This window comes from Nicotiana tabacum, chromosome 20 (assembly GCF_000715075.1).
Source record: "Nicotiana tabacum cultivar K326 chromosome 20, ASM71507v2, whole genome shotgun sequence".
NCBI lineage: Eukaryota > Viridiplantae > Streptophyta > Magnoliopsida > Solanales > Solanaceae > Nicotiana > Nicotiana tabacum.
The window spans coordinates 13427020-13446978 of record NC_134099.1 but is presented as its reverse complement, the minus strand read 5'-3'; positions in this window follow the sequence as shown (position 1 = coordinate 13446978).

The following is a 19959-nucleotide window of genomic DNA, read 5'->3' as shown; positions in this document are numbered from 1 at the left end:
TTCCACTTCCCAAATATTCATTTGATGAATAAATGGCAAGTGGGGGGGACTATCTGTATTGGGAAAAATTGAGTTTACATATTTAAGTAATTGGAAGATAACGTGCCATGACACATAGACTGATTAAAGAATTACAACTGGCAAAGAGGTACGAGATGCAACAGATATGAACTGTCACAACCCAATTCCCGAACCTGGTCGTGATGGCGCCTCTCATGAAGGCAAGGCCAATCATTCAACTCAATTCATCCTTTTAAGACAATTAATTAACACAATTATAGTATAAACATGGTTTAATAATATCCAATAGCGGAAAGTATAGATAAAATACGAAAATCCAACCCAACTCAGCCCTAACCGGGGTGTCACAAGTCATGAGCTACTACAGAGTTTACTAAAATTCTACAAAGTATGGAATTAGGAACAAAGTCTGAAGATATCATAAATAACAGAAGATAAGGGATAAAACGGGTCTGCGAACGCCATGCAGCTACCTCGATAACTCCGATGAAAACTGAACAGCAGAAAACTCGCTCTATGCCTCAGGAATACCTGTACCTGCAAACATGGTGCAGGGAGTAATGTGAGTACTCCGACCCAGTGAGTAATAAATATAAATAATGACTGAAGGTAAGAAAACACGTTAAGGCACACAACATTCTATACAGAAGCAGTGAAATCATTTAAAATAACAATTCAGTGAAACATCATGTGAAATTTCTTTTAAACCAGTAAAACAGGTAATTTGGCAGTAAAATGACGAGTAGAAATCTGCCCCTCGGGCTCAATATCAAAACAACAAGTAGAAATCTGCCCCTCGGGCTCAGTATCAAAATAATAACTAGAAATCTGCCCCTCGAGCTCAGTATCAAAATAATAAGTAGAAATCTGCCCCTCGGGCTCAGTATCAAAATAATAATTAGAAATCTTCCCCTCGGGCTCAGTATCAAAATAATAATTAGAAATCTGCCCCTCGGGCTCAGTATCTCAGAATAGTATCAGCCCCTCAGGCTCAGAACAGTATAAAGCAACCAGTCAATGAAATAAGAGCACATAATTATTATGGCAGTTAATGCAGATAAAGAAAAAAAATATGAGTGCAATGCAATGCATATGACGGTACCCTCTGGCACCCACTACGGCGTGCAGCCCGAGCCATCCATATTTATTTATCGTCGACGGCTCTCACTAGGGGTGTGTACAGACTCCAGAGGGTCTCCTACAGCCCAAGCGCAATATCAAGTCATCTCTTGGCATCAAATCTAGGCCCTCGGCCTCATATCAATCTCAGTATAATCACCAAGGCTCTCAGCCTCAATATCAATGTAATCAACTAGGCTCTCGGCCTCAATATCAATGTAATCAACTAGGCTCTCGGCCTCAATATCAATATACCACTACTGCGGCGCGCAGCCCGATCCATGCTCAGTCCAGAAATCATCATAAGCCCCTTGGGCATTTGTAAAAAAGTAGTTCTCAGCTCGGAATATCATTTAGAAATATCATTTAAGTTTTCAAATCTTAGAAAGATGGTTGAGTTTGCAAAACAGTATTTAAAACCTTGGACTGAGGTCAAATGATATGCAAAATATGCGAAAGCAGTGATATCAATCCCTGAAGGATTCAAATAATTGGCAAGAAGCCTACAATTGGAAACATGACTGAGGATATAAATTCTTTAACAAAACAAGTGAGGAAAACCAGTCAAAAATTCCCTAAGGGTTTTACAGGTCGGCACAAGGCCCCAAGCATGGCAACAAGCCCAATTCACAATAATAAAGTATACGTCTCAACCAAAAATGTAGTAAAATATCTCTCGGGACGGACCAAGTCACAATCCCCAATGGTGCTCTACCCCACGCCCGTTATCCGGCGTGCAAGTCACCTCAATATAGCGTTACGATGTGACATTCTGGGGTTTCAAACCCTCAGGACATCATTCACATCTATTACTGACCTCTAGTCGGCCAAATACTACTCCGCGATGCCCTTTCCTTTCGTATCGACCTCCTCGCGCGTCGAATCTGGCCAAAACCACAACGAATACATCACAATAGGCTAAGGGAATATAACCTAATCTAAAAGACTCGGAAAATATCAAAAAACACGAAATTTGCAAAACCCGAGCCCCGGGCCCACATCTTGAAATCCAGAAATATTTACATCAAAATGTTCCTTATCTCGCCACGAGTCTATACATACCAAATTTAAAAGAATCGGAGTCAATTTAACCCCTCAAATCCCAAATTTAGAATTTCAATCTCAAGCCCTAATTTCTTATAATTTGGCTATGTTTTCATGGATTTCTAGGATGATTCTTCAATAAAATCATGTATTTAACTCATAAAACTTACCTCCAATCGATCTTAGTTGAAACTTCCTTCAATCCCCGTCCAAAAGCTCTTAAAATGACTAAAAATGGTGGAGAAATGGGGTGTTTTCGCTAATGAAATGTAAACATTCAGCCCAGAATTTTCGGAATATTGTTCACCCCGTGTATTGTTCACCCGCGTACTGTTCACGCGGTACTGTTCACGGATACTGTTACGACTGTTCACGACACTATTTACGGATACTGTTACGGGGTATTGTTAACGGCACTATTCACGGATACTGTTACGGGGTACTGTTCATGGGTACTGTTCATGAGCACTGTTCATAACTATTGTTCAAAGTGCTGTAAAAAAATGCAGCAGCTTTATTTTTTTCGTGCCTAAATCGATCCGTTAACCTTCCGAAATACACCCGAGGCCCCCGAGACCTCAACTAAAAGCACCAACATGTCTTAAAACATTATCCAAACTTGCTCCAATCGTCAAAACACCTCAACTAACGCCAAAATCATCAAATTATATCAAATTCAAGCCTAAGTTCTTTTAAAACTTCTAAAATACACATTCGATCAAAAACCCGACCAAACGATGTCCGAATGACCTGAAATTTTGCACACATATCCGAAATGACACAATGACGCTACAAAAACTCTCGGAATTTCATTACGACACCCGGATCAAAATCTCACCTATCAACCGGAATTCGCCAAAATACTAACTTCGCCAATTCAAGCCTAATTCAACACCGGACCTCCAAAATTACTTTCGGTCCTGCTCCTAAGTCACAAATTACCTCCCGGAACTAACCGAACCGTCGAAATTCACATTCGAGCCCTCTGACTCATAAGTCAACGTCTGGTTGACTTTTCCAACTTAAACCTTCTTAAAAGAGACTAAATGTCTCATTTCTTATCAAAATTGCTCCAAATAAATTCTAATGTACCCAATACCGATAATGAAATATGAGGAAGCAGAAAATGGGGCGAACGAGACAGTAACTCATGAGATGACGGGTCGGGTTGTCACATTCTCCCCAATTTAAACAAATGCTCGTCCTCGAGCGTACCCACAGTTGTCCTAAAAGCCAACCAAAAGCTGAATGACCTTATCAAGCATAAACCCGGAGATGATCCTATGTCACCCTATTTCACATGGGTCCGATAACGCGTTGTAACTAAGATCACACAATCTAGTCTAGCCCATAAATCATAGAGCCACATTTCACCTTTTCAGAATCATACACAAGATCAGAACCTCATACCTACATTCAGAATAAGTTTGAACCAGCTGTAATAGACCATGCCTGCAACCTTAGGTGCAATTGTATGATATACCAATAACTCAAGCAAATGCAGCAATAACTTCCATTCACAACATCTGCCCACAACAACTAAATACCGATAGAAATCTCTTATTAGCCAATGTCTCATTCCAAAACTCTCATATACTGCCAATGATAATTGAAACACGCAATAAATCATAACCATTGCTCAGATCAACCATCCATTAGGCCATTTCTCCTCTATCAATTATAGTAACAATATTTTTTTTTTAAAAACCGAACCTCGATATTTACCCATCAAACATGCTGAAATCAAATTCGATCGTATTCATCAATGACCCCAATAATCACCTCGAATCCAACACACCACTCTGGTGATATGACACCTCAATACAGGCCTAAGCCACAACTTTCATAATACGCGCACCAATAAGAAACGGCCTGAACATACTCAAGTCATGAAAAATGACTCAAACGAAAGAGTCGTACCTCAAGCTCATCAGTACCATCAGCGAACCCAACAAGAACATGCCGCAATACTACCGAAATATCATTAGTTTAATAACATTACCTTTTTATGAGACATATACTCTCGCCAAGTCACTTTCAATTAGCAATACTATTTCCCCAATCATCCGAAGATCATTCACCCTAATCATCTGAAGTTTTTTTCTCTAATCACCTAGAAGAAAATCGCTACACATCTCATGTTCTGCATGATGTACATAGGTATTGTTATAACTCTTACAATATTGACATGACGAATGAGGCATGCATAAATTCATGACCACTGTCAAGACAACGATTCGTTGGTTCTATACTCCTGGCAAGAACTATCACCTCATTTTGAGCAAAATCATGGTCTTAGCTCCTTAATTTACTTCATATACTCAGATTGCACTAATCTCAAATTCAATGATCTCGTCTCACTCAGTACAAACTATTCAGGCAATAAGCCACCCCATACATAATCAAAAGTCACATATGATGCCTAAATATGCCAATAAGCTACCAATTCGAACGCGGTACAAAAGGAAAACAAACTCTGGAAGGAATTACCAATCTCACACACTAATACAGACTTTCCTTAGAAAACAGGAAGCAGGGCATACAAAATAGCATATAGAAAACTATACTCAACATCACACTGTTGCGGCGTGCAACCCGATCCAGATAACATACCCATGGCGGCGTGCCACCCGATCCACACATAGATCTCACATAAGGAGATGCACATCGAGCCAAATTTGCTCATTACAACAAAATACCGAGTATCGGTCGTAAGCATGCTAAGTGCATAATAATATCTCTGAGGGACATATAGCGTTATAAGCTACAAAACTCAAGCACAACTGAGGTGCGATGTACAATCTGAATTTCAAGAGCCAAGATGCTCATATAACGTCATTCCTACACAGATTCTCAACACATAGCAATTTCTCAAGTCGTCTCACAACTCACACGGCGCAATGTATCACTACGCGAAATATCTGACAATGAAACATCAACCTAACTACTCCTCCATGAGGACCGCGTTACTAAAATGCACACATCTGGCCTGATATAGAGCCATTATTCACATTAAATCTATCCATCGACTTCAAGCCGATTCTGATCACACTGAACTAGTCTGATAACCTTTCAAAGGTCCATAATAACTCCCATTTTTCTCATAACACACAAGAACAACCATCACAATCAGGGTAATCCTCCCCAGTTCACAACTCAATATGCCAAGTGCCCTCCAGGCATGAATCTTTAATTTAACGACACCATCACAAACTTCATACTTGGTTTACATCTTTAATCAATCAAGTGATCACATGCCACACTTATATAATCTTCCCGTGGGACACACTCCCACAACCTACCACAATAATATCTGGAGCGTACCTCCAAACCATCGATCGCACTAACGCTGAAGAGCGATCAAGAGTCATTAACCGGGACGCAAAACCCTTTTTACAAAACACCGATCTTAGGTGACGCTAAAGACAATTCCAACTTACCATAAACATCGAAACTTATCTCCTGCTCATCAGACCTCATGACATCTTGTCTAAACATTTCCTTCACTCGTGCCATTCTCGACCTAATTTCCACAACCAGAACTGATTCACCAGCATGCATCAAATCAGAACTAACATAGTACATAACCGTACAATCCGCTAACCAATAGCAAGCTCCCCAACTTGGCTCGAAGCCATAGATCACAACACATATACTCTATTGCTGTCGTAATACCATGGTGAGATTAAACTCACTCCTTCATAAGCTTGTGGAAACACGAATCATCGGAAATTTTAACTCTTCTACAATTTTTGCATTCACTCATACAACAGTTAAGCCCACTCTTTAGGCGACAAATTTTTTTTTTACTAAGTCCCAAATATTTCAAAAAATTCGGCAGAGTTTCCTTTGTAATTGGGCCTATCCACCTGCCAGAGAATCACCAAAACCATCCTAACAACACGTCCACAACTTGACAAAGCATCACAATGTATATCAACAACATTAATCTCAATATTACATGTATTATATTATCAAAATTGATACATGGACATGCGTTGCACCTATTTGAATCATAACACATAGAAAATACCTTTCAATCCTCCATTATTGGGCTATTCAACCGAGTAAGAACATATTCTTTCTTTAATATTTTCGACCCTCAAGGTGGTCTCGTTGACTCAACGATTTCATCATAATACATTTACAGAAGCGATCTCAGCTCCCAGACTTATCTAACTAGTATGACAAATAGATTCCCCTCATAAGCCAATTACCCACTAGCTTTACCTTTAGTTAATATTTTTTGTATACCTTCCACTTCCATACACATTACACAATCACTTAATCTTCCTGAGTCTAAACTCATACTGTAACATGAAATTTACTTCACTCCAAATAGGAGACATAAAAGGATTCTTCACGTACCCATAACTTGGGACTACACATCCTATCACAATGGAAATCATACACTCAATAGTTCATCTATCATCCAGTAGACCTTCCTCGTCACTTCCAAGTCATATAGATACATCTCGCAGTACTATCATACTCCTCACGTAGCTATCCAGCCATGATTCCCACTAATAGGGACAATACCGAACATAAAGGTTCAAAACACTTGCTCGCACAATCAGCACCTCAATGTTCAAACCATAGGCAAGATCCTGCCTCAAGTCCTCCAGACTGGCCTAACATCAAACTCACCGAGATCATGTCTCACCCTTTTATCGGGGAATTACAAGCCATCAAGGTAAATCAAATACTGAGTGCTCGTTCGCGCATACGAACATGTGGAAGGAATCATAAGAGTTACTTTTCAAGCTGAATCAAGGACACACGATAAGAATTCAAGAATGTGAAGTTTTCCTAAAGGTTATGCAGCCTCTCGAGGATAAATACAGACGTCTCCGTACCGATCCACGAGACTCTACTAAACCGGCTCATGACTCGCGAGACCAATTAACCTAGGCTCTGATACCAACTTGTCACGACCCAATTCCCGAACCTGGCCGTGATGGCACCTCTCATGAGGACAAGGCCAACCATTCAACCCAATTCATCCTTTTAAGACAATTAATTAACATAATTATAGTATAAACATGGTTTAATAATATCCAATAGCGGAAAATATAGATAAAATACGGAAATCCAACCCAACTCAGCCCTAACCGGAGTGTCACAAGTTATGAGCTACTACAGAGTTTACTAAAATTCTACAAAGTATGAAATTAGGAACAAAGTCTGAAGATATCATAAATAACAGAAGATAAGGGATAAAACGGGTCTGCGAACGCCATACAGCTACCTCGATAACTCCGATGAAAACTGAACAACAGAAAACTCACTCTATGCCTCAGGAATACCTGTACCTGCACACATGGTGCAGGGAGTAATATGAGTACTCCGACCCAGAGAGTAATAAATATAAATAATGACTGAAGGTAATAAAACACGTTAAGGCACACAACATTCTATACAGAAGCAGTGAAATCATTTAAAATAACAATTCAGTGAAATATCATGTGAAATTTCTTTTAAACCAGTAAAACAGGTAATTTAGCAGTAAAATGACGAGTAGAAATTTGCCCCTCGTACTCAATATCAAAACAACAAGTAGAAATTTTCCCCTCGAGCTCAGTATCAAAATAATAACTAGAAATCTGCCCCTCGAGCTCAGTATCAAAATAATAAGTAGAAATCTGCCCATCAGGCTCAGTATCAAAATAATAATTAGAAATCTGCCCCTCGGGCTCAGTATCAAAATAATAAGTAGAAATCTTCCCATTGGGCTCAGTATCTCAGAACAGTATCATCCCCTCAGAATCAGAATAGTATAAAGCAACCAGTCAATGAAATAAGAGCACATAATTATTATGGCAGATATTGCAGATAAAGAATAAATGCATGAGTGCAATGAAATGCATATGACGGTAACCTCTGGTACCCACTGCGGCGTGCAGCCCGAGCCATCCAAATTTATTTAACGTCGACGACGCTCACTGGGGGTGTGTACAGACTCCGAAGGGGCTCCTACAGCCCAAGCGCAATATCAAGCCATCTCGTGGCATCAAATCTAGGCCCTCGGCCTCATATCAATCTCAGTATAATCACCCAGGCTCTTAGCCTCAATATCAATGTAATCAACCAGGCTCTCGGCCTCAATATCAATGTAATCAACCAGGCTCTCGACCTCAATATCAATATAACATTGCTACGGCGCGCAGCCCGATCCATGCTCAATCCAGAAATCATCATAAGCCCATTGGGCATTTGTAAAACAATAGTTCTCAGCCCGAAATATTATTTAGAAATATCATTTAAGTTTTCAAATCTTAGAAAGATGGCTGAGTTGCAAAACAGTATTTAAAACTTTGGACTGAGGTCAAATGATATGCAAAATATGCAAAAGCAGTGATATCAATCCCTGAAGGATTCAAATAATTGGCAAGAAGCCTACAATTGGAAACATGACTGAGAATATAAATTCTTTAACAAAATAAGTGAGGAAAACCAGTCAAAAATCCCCTAAGGGTTCTACAGGTCGGCACAACCCCCAAGCATGGCAACAAGCCCAATTCACAATAATAAAGTATACGTCTCAACCAAAAATGTAGTAAAATATCTCTCGGGACGGACCAAGTCACAATCCCCAACGGTGCTCTACCTCACGCCCGTTATCTGTCATGCAAGTCACCTCAATATAGCGTTACGATGTGAAATTCCGGGGTTTCAAACACTCAGGACATCATTTACATCTATTAGTCACCTCTAGCCGACCAAATACTACTCCGCGATGCCCTTTCCTTTCGTATCGACCTCCTCGCGCGTCGAATCTGGCCAACACCACAACAAATACATCACAATAGGTAAAGGGAATATAACCCGATCGAAAAGACTCGAAAAATATCAAAAATCACGAAATTTGCAAAACTCGAGCCCCGGGCCCACGTCTTGAAATCCAGAAATTTTTATATCAAAATGTTCCTTATCTCACCACGAGTCTATACATACCAAATTCACAAAAAATCGGAGTCCATTTAACCCCTCAAATCCTAAATTTAGAATTTTAATCTCAAGCCCTAATTTCTTATAATTTGGCTATGTTTTCATGGAATTCTAGGATGATTCTTCGATAAAATCATGTATTTAACTCATAAAACTTACCTTCAATCGATCTTAGTTAAAACCCCCTTCAATCCCCGTCCAAAAGCTCTCAAAATGACTAAAAATGGTGGAGAAATGGGGTATTTTTCGCGAATGAAATGTAAACATTCTGCCCAGAATTTTTCGGAATTACTGTTCACCCCATGTTACTGTTCACCCGTGTTACTAATCACATGGTACTGTTCACGGATACTGTTACGATTGTTCACGACACTATTCACGAATACTGTTACGGGGTACTGTTCACGGCACTATTTATGGATACTGTTACGTGTACTGTTCACGGCACTATTCACGGATACTGTTACGGGGTACTGTTTATGGACATTGTTCATAACTATTGTTCACAGTGCTGTAAAAAAATGCAGCAGTTTTTTTTTTCGTGCCTAAATCGATCCGTTAACCTTTCGAAATACACCCGAGGCCCCCGAGACCTCAACTAAAAGCACCAACATATCTTAAAACATTATCCAAACTTGCTCCAATCGTCAAAACACCTCAACTAACGCCAAAATCATCAAATTATATCGAATTCAAGCCTAAGTTCTTTTAAAACTTCTAAAACACACATTCGATCAAAAACCCGACCAAACGATGTCCGAATGACCTGAAATTTTGCACACATATCCCAAATGACACAATGAAGCTACATCAACACTCGGAATTTCATTCCTAAACCCGGATCAAAATCTCACCTATCAACCGGAATTCGCCAAAATACTAACTTCGCCAATTCAAGCCTAATTCAACACCGGACCTCCAAAATTACTTCCGGTCCTTCTCCTAAGTTACAAATCACCTCCCGGAACTAACCGAACCGTCGAAATTCACATCCGAGCCCTCTAACTCATAAGTCAATGTCTGGTTGACTTTTCCAACTTAAACCTTCTTAAAAGAGACTAAATGTCTCATTTCTTATCAAAATCGCTCCAAATAAATTCTAATGCACCCAATACCGATAATGAAACATGAGGAAGCAGAAAATGGGATGAACGAGATAGTAACTCATGAGACGACGGGTCGGGTCGTCACATGAACAAAGGCAAAGGGAGAGGCACGAGCGGTTATGCAAAAGACTCCGCGCTCATACCTATTTAAGTCCAAAAATCAAAGGGAAGGAATCTGACAGTTCACGGGAGTACAGATATAGTATTTAATGAGCCTTAAATACTAAAAACGTTAGAGAATTTGTATTAAATGCAATGATTATGTAACGTAGCATTTAATATCTTTAATTGTCCATAATAGCCTTATTATGATAAAGGCAAAACGCATATCCCCAAAATAGCTATAAAAGGGAGAGAATGGATCAATTGTAACACACACAAAATACTATCTGAATATATTGATTTGCTTGTTTTTCTTCTGATTATATTATTGCTAGCCAAATTACTTTCTTTCATATATTCTTTTGATTATCGGTAACCCGAGTTCTTCTAAATTAAAGCTTTGACCGAAATCCCATTTTTTGGTTAAACAAACATATCGTAGAGTCTTTAATAATTTTATAATTTACATGAATTCAACACTTTTCTGGTTATAAATATTCACACATCTTATATTAACAATTAGTCGCATTGTCTATGTGCACTTCTAATATAACTCATTAAAAAGTCACTTTTCTAACATTGTAAAATATGTACCTTAATGTTCTTCCATCTTTTTTGGGTATTACGTGAGAGCCACGTATATATTGTGTGTACAGGAATATTACGAGTCTGAAACTGAAATAATGGGTTTTTGGACATAAAGTACAATTTATACAAAAAAGTTACATTTCTAAATAAAACGCAGTATAATACTGTATTTTATTTTAACGAAAAGTTAGCCGTTAAAATTAAACGCAATATTATACTGTGTTTTACTAAAAAATTAATTTTTTTAATAGGAAAACATAGTATAGTACTACATTTTAGAAAAACGTAGTATTATATTGTGTTTTCCTTCAATTTGGGCCCACCAATAATAAGTGTTCTGCAGGACTGACATAAATAATTATTTTTTAGTGTAAAACGTATTATAATACTACGTTTTACTGAAACGTAGTATTATACTGCATTTTACACTAATTTTTGGGCCCACCAATAAGTGTTTTGCGGATAACTGACATAACAATATTCAAATACATAAAATATGGTATTATACTGCATTTTACATAAAAAAATTATACACCTCAAGCTAGGACTTGCCTTATTTAAAGGCGTTAAAATTTTATGAAAATCTATTCAAAACTTTCCTTCAAACTTCCGTTCATACTTCTCTTCTTCTTATCAAGCATTTTTTTATAACGTCTGAAAAGCCAAAAATAAGGGTTTCATTATATTGGGGGGTAAGGTTGTAATGGAGAATAACTCTGTGAGGTATAGTTCACCTCCACAGTGTCATGATAAATTGCCGCTTACAATGGAGTACGATAAATTGGTATCGTTGTTACGTAAAAAAAATGAGTGTGAGGAAACGTTCGGTGAACCTTAAAGTAACCGGTAGATTTCCGTATTCTGTGACTCCGCAGAGGTTTGCTTATTATTCTGAGTTTAACATCGAAGATGATAAAACTCTTAGAGATTTTTTGCGGATCCTGGATGGATACAGGGAATTTATTGTAATAAAATTGTTGGGAATGTACGTCAAGGTTGAAGACGTTCCCAATAATGAGGGTGTGCATAGTAGGGATAACCCCCGATCATCGGGTGGTTATTCTGGAGCAGTTTTTGCCAGATAGATTCCTGATGAAAGATCTTGCCTTGATTAAACTTGTCACCACCGGCGAATGAGCAGCCATAAAATAATTTTTCGACTTTATATAATCCACAAGACGACTAGTAAACTTCAATTTTTCTATGCTTTAGCGATGTTTATTTTATGTTTGAATTGGATTTGTATTAACACTCATATTTTTCTTAGGGGGTACTGTCCGGATATGAATTTTACAAGTTATGACCTCGCTCCTAGTTGGAATATGCGTAGTTCTGGCGTGTTGGACCACGGTGGTCCATCATGGAGTCATTACCAACAAGAAAATGTCCATCATGGAACGTCAACACAGTACGACTTGTAAGTAAAGAGATATAGCTATATGTAAATTATTTATCTAGTTGAGTAGCTTATCATTTTGTTCTTTTTGTATAGTAAAAATAAGCAACTTGATGTTCCTAACCTCACACAGTTGCCCATAGATGATGTATTGACTCGTGATTTGGCAGATGCGCAGAGTCAGGAAGATGATAGTTATTATGACAACAATGCCGATGAGTCTGGAGATGACACACCCTTCCCTGATGAGGGTGATGACGAGGAGGAAGTGGATGCCAAACTTGAGTTGACGAGGGATCATACTCCTCCACCTCCCGTTAGACCAAGAGTGTACGAGTCCCACGTGTCGTTTCATGAGCGAAATATTCCCTACCTTGATAATTTGTCAAGTATGCCGGACGTGGATGCCCTCACAAGGGATGACGATGAATTTCGGTCAGCAATGTGGGATGAGTCTAGAATAGCGGTGCTGGCAAAGGGCATGTATTTCCCCGATAAAGCTCGCCTAATCAAGGCTGTAAAAATCTACAGTGTAAGAGAGTGTCGTGAGATGACGGTAAGGGAGTCAACTATGGAGGTATACAAGGTTGTATGCCGTAGAGATTTTATGGGTTGTCACTGGATGTTGTGTGCCAGCAAGAAGAAATCAGGGTTATGGAAAGTGGGTAAATTTATTAGTACCCACAGATGTGAAATGGACACATTCAATGAGAATCACTTCAACCTGGATGTAGACTTCATTTCTCTTGTCTTAATTCCATATTTGGAAGTGTCCATTAGGTTCAAGATTAAAGAGTCTATTACAGCCGTGCACCAGGAGTATGGTTGTACTATAACCAAAAGAAAGGCATATCTCGGTCGCAAACGTGCCCTTGAACTTATTTATGGCGACCGCGGTAAGTCTTTTTCATCTCTGCCCAGGTACATGGCTGCACTGCAACACTTTAACCCCGGGACTATTATTCAATGGAGGCGTGAGCGGAGTCCAGACAGAACCGAATATATTTTCAACTATGTGTTGTGGTCATTTAAACCAACAATTGATGGTTTTGTGCATTGTCATCCTGTAATTTCCGTAGATGGTACTCATATCTATGGAAAGTATGATATTAAGATTTTGATTGCAGTTGCAGTAGATGCCAACGGACAAATATTTTCACTAGCTTTTGCCATTTGTTCCAACGAAAACGAAGATACATGGACGCTTTTTTTGAACCACTTGAAGCAGCACGTTGTCAAACAACGTTTAGGTATTGTCTAATATCTTATCGACATGGTGGTATTTTAAGTTTTGTACGGCATTTGCCTGAATGGTAGGAACCCTATGCATACTACCATTACTGTGTGAGGTACCTGAAGGCCAATTTCCAGAAGAAATATCTTGACAAGGCCTTGCATGATTTAATGTGGATGGCTGCAACTGATGGTGGCAGATGATAGGGAGCCCTGACTACAAATGTGTCGGAGTCATTCAACAGCTTGCTGAAGTCTGCCCGTGGATTGCCTGTCACTGCCACAGTCTGCATGACTTTCAAATAGATTGCGGAGAGGTTTGTTGAAAGGCATGGAGCTGTGTCGGCATTGATGGACATGGGTGTTCAATTTATGCCAATACCAAGGAGAAGATTTGAAAAGTACAGGAGGCGAGCACATTGGCATTCATTTTTACAGTACGATCACGACCGGGGTGTTTTTGAAGTTAAGACCGCTATCCGCGGACACCGGGGGAATAATCTACAGATGGTGAATGAAGCCAGCAGGTTGTGTTCATGCGGGAAATGGACCATCTACCACATGCCATGCGCACATGCCTTGAAGTGCTTTCAACAAGTTGGTTTAGGGGCAACCAACTATATTGATAGGCAATAAAGTGTTGCTACATACGTAGACACGTATAGTGGACAGTTACAGCATTGGGTGTTGAGCATTATTGCCCGCCAGAACTTTTTAAAATAGTGTGTAACAAGGACTATTTGCGCAAGTTGCAAGTGCAAAAGAGAACGCGTATACGGAACCAAATGGATGTTGGTGACACCGTTTATGTGCGTAAATATGGCATATGCTCGCAAACAGGACACGCCCGTCGTAAATGTCCTTCATGTGGTGTGCGTGGCGGTGGTAATCTAGCTCCTGGTGCAAGTTCGTCGAATGTACCCAACTATCAAGGATACACCTAGTCTTTTGTTTTCGTATTATTTTTTGTAATACGTGTCTGTTGTCGCACCTCCTTTTTACATACCCGAGAGGGTACAAGGGAGTTTTCTCCAATTAAAGGACAGTCGAAACGGGATTTGTTTGTTTGTTTCAGAGTCGCCACCTGGGAATTTTAAGGCGTCCCAAGTCACCAATTTTAATCCCTGAATCGAGGAGAATATGACTCTGTTTATTATTCTGCGAACCAGAAATCCGGATAAGGAATTCTGTTAACCCGGGAGAAGGTGCTAGGCATTCCCGAGTTCCGTGGTTCTAGCACGGTCGCTCAACTGTTATATTCGGCTTGATTATTTTGATTTGTTAAATACATTTTTATTGCATGATTTTATTGTTACCGCTTCTATTTAGATTGTTTATAATTAAAGACCCTTCTTCGAGTCGAATCACGCGTACGTGTATTCGTTTTATATATTATATATTTTTAACGTGAAAAATCGTGTCACGCGTACGTATACACAATGATATTGATAATATAATAATTATTATTTTTTTTTTCGAAATTTTTTATTATAAAAAAAAGAAGACTTAAGTTCGAAATTGTGCTAAAAATAAAATTAAGAACGTTTGTCGCTCTTGTATAATTAAATATTGAACCGCACATCTCGAGTTATATGAAATTAATATTGATATTCTCCGAAGAGCCCCCTTTTTATTAAATGTTCATTCGAAGTTGCGCGAACGCATAATCCGAATTGCTTTTAAAAATATAAACAGGTTACGCGAACGCATCCCTAATCACGCAAAATGTTCTTAATAGTAGTATAGATTTTCCATAAATTGTTGAATGTTAACCGCAAATTATATTTTTTGCGTAAGAATTATATTTCTCCAAATCATTCAAATTTAAAAGGGTAAAAATAAACGTGGGATTAATAATACCATTTTTCCGTAAATACTATATATACATACCCAAAAAATGAATTGCATATAAAACTAGGAAAAAGAATTAATTTGATAAACAAACTAATAGTTTTCGAAGAAATTATATCTCCTTCTCATCTACTTGTTTTTAGTCCAAAGTTATAATGGTTTGGTTAATGTTTGCAATGGAAGATAAGAGTCAAGTTGATAAGAAAAAAAGAAATATTACAAACTGATTCAACAAAATTGCTTTATATACAACGTAGTTGTTCGTCGGAACCATTCATAATATTTTAACGTCGTAACAAGCTAATCAATTCGTCGAACCATTCATAATATTTTAACGTCGTAACAAGCTAATCAATTCACCTTTCTTATGGTTATACATATACCCGTTATCTTACCATATATGAAAAAATACAATCAACATCATTTTAACCTTATTCAACAACAGAGGTTAGAATGTAGTTTTCTTGATATTTCTATTCTACTTTACATTTAGCTAACAATGTTACGGGATGTAATCAATGGCCCATTTTTATGTCATATTCCCTATTTTGACAATTCAAATATAACTATACTAATGAGATTTCGAAATGGACAATATTATTACAAAACTTATGCAAACCTTTAAAAAAAACGATTAGATAATAGTCTTCATGTCAAGCATACTACTTTGTTAACCAACTGAAACAAACTGAAATTTAAACTAATAGACTTAAGTGAATATAACTCCAAACTTCATTTATTTGGCAACGTTGAAGCCTTTTGCAATTTGAGTTTACAGATATGTACCTGATATTGGAAGCAAAAGAAAATGATGATAAGAATCAGCGACAGTAATAACAATACAGCAACAACAGTCCAGCAGCAGTAACAACCCAGGAACAGAGTTTGCAAACCAGTAGAACAGTAATCCCAAAAACAAAAGCTTCAAGCTTTGAATGAAACAACAACCATTAATACTAATTTCAAACAAAGAAAGAAAGAAGAAGAATTTTTTAGTTTTTATTTTATTTTGAAAGCTTAAATATTTTCGGAATTTTTCTTTCTCTTAAATGTTCAGCCCTTTTTTCTCTCTCTCTTTTTCTTCTCAGATTCGTGTGTATTTTTTCTTGTCTGTATGTGTTTTTTAAATCTGATTTCAAGACTTCATATATATAACCCATCCCATAAACCTTTCAATTAATTAAAATCCATACTTTTTCTCTACCCAACCCATTATCTTCTCACTCATCCCCATTACATTAAATAAACATATCACACCACCCCATTATATTTTGTCCCCCATGCTTCATTTAAAATAATACAAGATTCCCCCCACTATATTTTGTCTTGTCCCCCTTTTATATTAAACAATTATATCACAACTCACCCCATTTCATTTTGTCCCACATGCTTCAAATAAACAATTACAAAATGTACAATTCCTAAACTACCCCCTCCGACCTTACTGAAATTACCAAACTAACCCTGAACATACTACAAATATACCAAACTACCCATCAGCTATAACACATCAATTAATCAAACTTAACCAAAATATAGATAATATGATCAATTTCTAACAATGTTCAAACAACAATATGAACACGGATGAACATCATAACAACAATATCACATGAACACGATTTTAACAACATTTTAATAACAAATCACACGAACACAAATTGAACAACAAAGAACAACTAAAATTTGATTGAACAAATTTTTAGCAACAAACAATCCTATTTTCGGATTCAACAACTACAAGAAACAAGTATATTTAGATTTCTAACTTCAATCATATTGAACTTAAAATCAACCATAACAACATTACAACTAACAATTCCTATATCAAACTTAAACAAGATTATGAGACAAATTCACGAAATAATCATAAATGATAAACAAGAAATCAAACTATACAAAATTCGGATTCAAGATCATCCAAACAAAGTATGAACATGAATGAATCTATTTTAACACAACAAACATGACGGATTAAACGATTAAATCAATATATTTCCTTTAACACAACTAAATTCTTTTTAGACAAATAACAAGATCGACGAATAAACAATTATGAACTTAAGCTTGATCTTAACAATATTAACAATTTCTAACAATACATAAACACATGAAACAAATTGAAGAAACAATTAATTAAACTTCAATTTGTATCTAACAAACATTAAACTAACAAATATTCACTTAAACAACAATACAAACATGAAATAAACATGAAACATAACTAATTAATCTTTCGTTTGAAATCTGAAAAATTAATTTAACAAACAACACATGAGCATGAACTAAAAATTAATTCAAACGATAAACAAAACAAACATTTGCCGATTTTAGATTCGAAAATATCAAAGCAAAATATGGACAAAATAAAACTCAAAAACTACTAACTGGATTGAAATGAAATATGTACGGACTGTTTCGACGAACCTCGAATGGGAATGAATCTGTCCGGATTCGACGACGAACTCACCTTCCTTGTAAACTTTGACGAACTCAAAACGACGCTCGACGACCTCGATAAAACGAAGAAGATGGAGGGAAAGGAGCAGTAGTCCGCAGCTTCAACCCAGCTGAAACCAGCTCGAGCTGGACGGGAATGGTAATGACGAAGTAGCTGCAGTGAAGCAGCAGCGGCGGGGAGATGGACGGAGGAAGAGAAGCAGCAGTGACAGCCTCAATGAAGCTAGAAGATGTAGTAGCAACGCACCTCCACGAAGCAGTAATCTCGAAGCAGCGACACTGTTTGGCGCAACCATGTTAACTCCGGTTCGAGCTAGATGAAACAGTAGCAGCTATGGTAGAAAGAAAAGAAGTATCAACGTCGATGTTGAGAAGAAGACACAGCAGCAACGCAGCTCGACGAAACAGTAGCAGCTAGTGGTCTCGTTATCGGAGAATAAACACGAAGCATCGGCAGCAGTTATGGGAGCTGGAGGCTTGAGGATTTGTCTGGACGATGAGGAGGGGGAAATTCGTGTGAGGGTGGTGACAACGGAGGCTGGGCAGCCATGGGGGGGCAGCCATGGCTGCTTGAGGTTGGGGGTCGTTTGGGGAGAAGACGAGAGAGAGAGGAGGGGGGGGGAGGCAGATGACTTAGTTTTTAGGTTTTAGGGTTTCTTGTCTTTATAATTTTTGTTTTGTTTTTGTAAAATGTAAGACAAAGGGGTTTGGGTCTTTTGGGTTATGGACTGGGTCGACCCAGTTCGAAATGGACTGGGTCATAGGGAAGATTGGGCCATTTTTTGGGCCTGTGGCTTGAAATCGAAGAAGAGGCCCAATTCCGACTTTCTTTATATTTTCGCTCTCTTTCTTCTTTTATTTCTCTAAAACTAAATTATAAAAATACTTAAACTATTATTAAGAATTAAATTAAGTTATAAAAGCGCAAATTAACTCCCAATAACAATTAACGCACAATTAAGTAATAATTAAGCATAAAAATGTATATTTGGACATTAAATGCTAAAAATGCAAACGATGCCTATTTTTTGTAATTTTTAATTTTTGTAAAACAAATTTAATTACTAACAATTGTAGAATTAAATCCTACATGCAAAATGCGACATATTTTTGTATTTTTTTATTAATTTAGCAAATAAACACGCACAGACAAATACAAATAATTATTCAAAATATCACAAAATTGCACACCAAAGAAAAATCATTTTATTTTTGAATTATTTGGGAGTAATTCTCATATTGGGCAAAAATCACGTGCTTACAGCTGCCCCTCTTTGCCCGGAGACACGAAGGGTTTTCGTGCAAAGATAAAGCGAGCGATTTTTGCCCATCCGAGTACTCCGTTGAAGCATTTTTTTGAAAAAGATTTGACCGAACCTTTGCTTCAAAGGTTTCCTACATATCCTCGGCTAAACTGGAATCATGTCAATGTAGTTCGGGAAATTTTGGTAGCTGGGACTACCGTGAGACTGCACTGTTACTGTTGTTCCATGCTATTACTACTGCTTACCGATCTCCTTGTTACACCGTGCTTAAAAGAAAACAAGAAGTTAAGCTATACTACAATTTTTCTTGTTGCCTTGCTTTCTTGTCTGCTTGCATTTCTTCCGGTGCTTTTCTTCTTTTGACACATGTACTTGAGTTTGTACTGTGACCTCTTGTTTCAACATTCTGTTTCCCGGTGCCGGGGAATTTTATTGTTTCCTGCTGGGGATTCCTATTATAACCCTCTGTTTTATTGTCCTCTGACTTGATCTTGAAATGTATGCCTCTGTATTTGGGCGGGCTCCCAACTTCAATGCTTGAAATGTATAGACTGAATGTATGCCTCTGTTCCATGGGCGGGCTCCCCACTTCAAATAAACAACTTTTGAAATAAACGTCATTCCTCTCTTCAGGCGGGCTCCTGACTTCAACAACAACTTCTAAAATAAAATGCCTTTCCTCTCTTCAGGCGGGCTCCTGATTTCAACAACAACTTTGAAAATAACCGCCATTACTCTTTTCAGGCAGGCTCCTGACTTCAACAACTTTAAAATAAAATCCTATTCGAGGGCGGATGAACCCAAAATATCCTATTCGAGGGCGGAT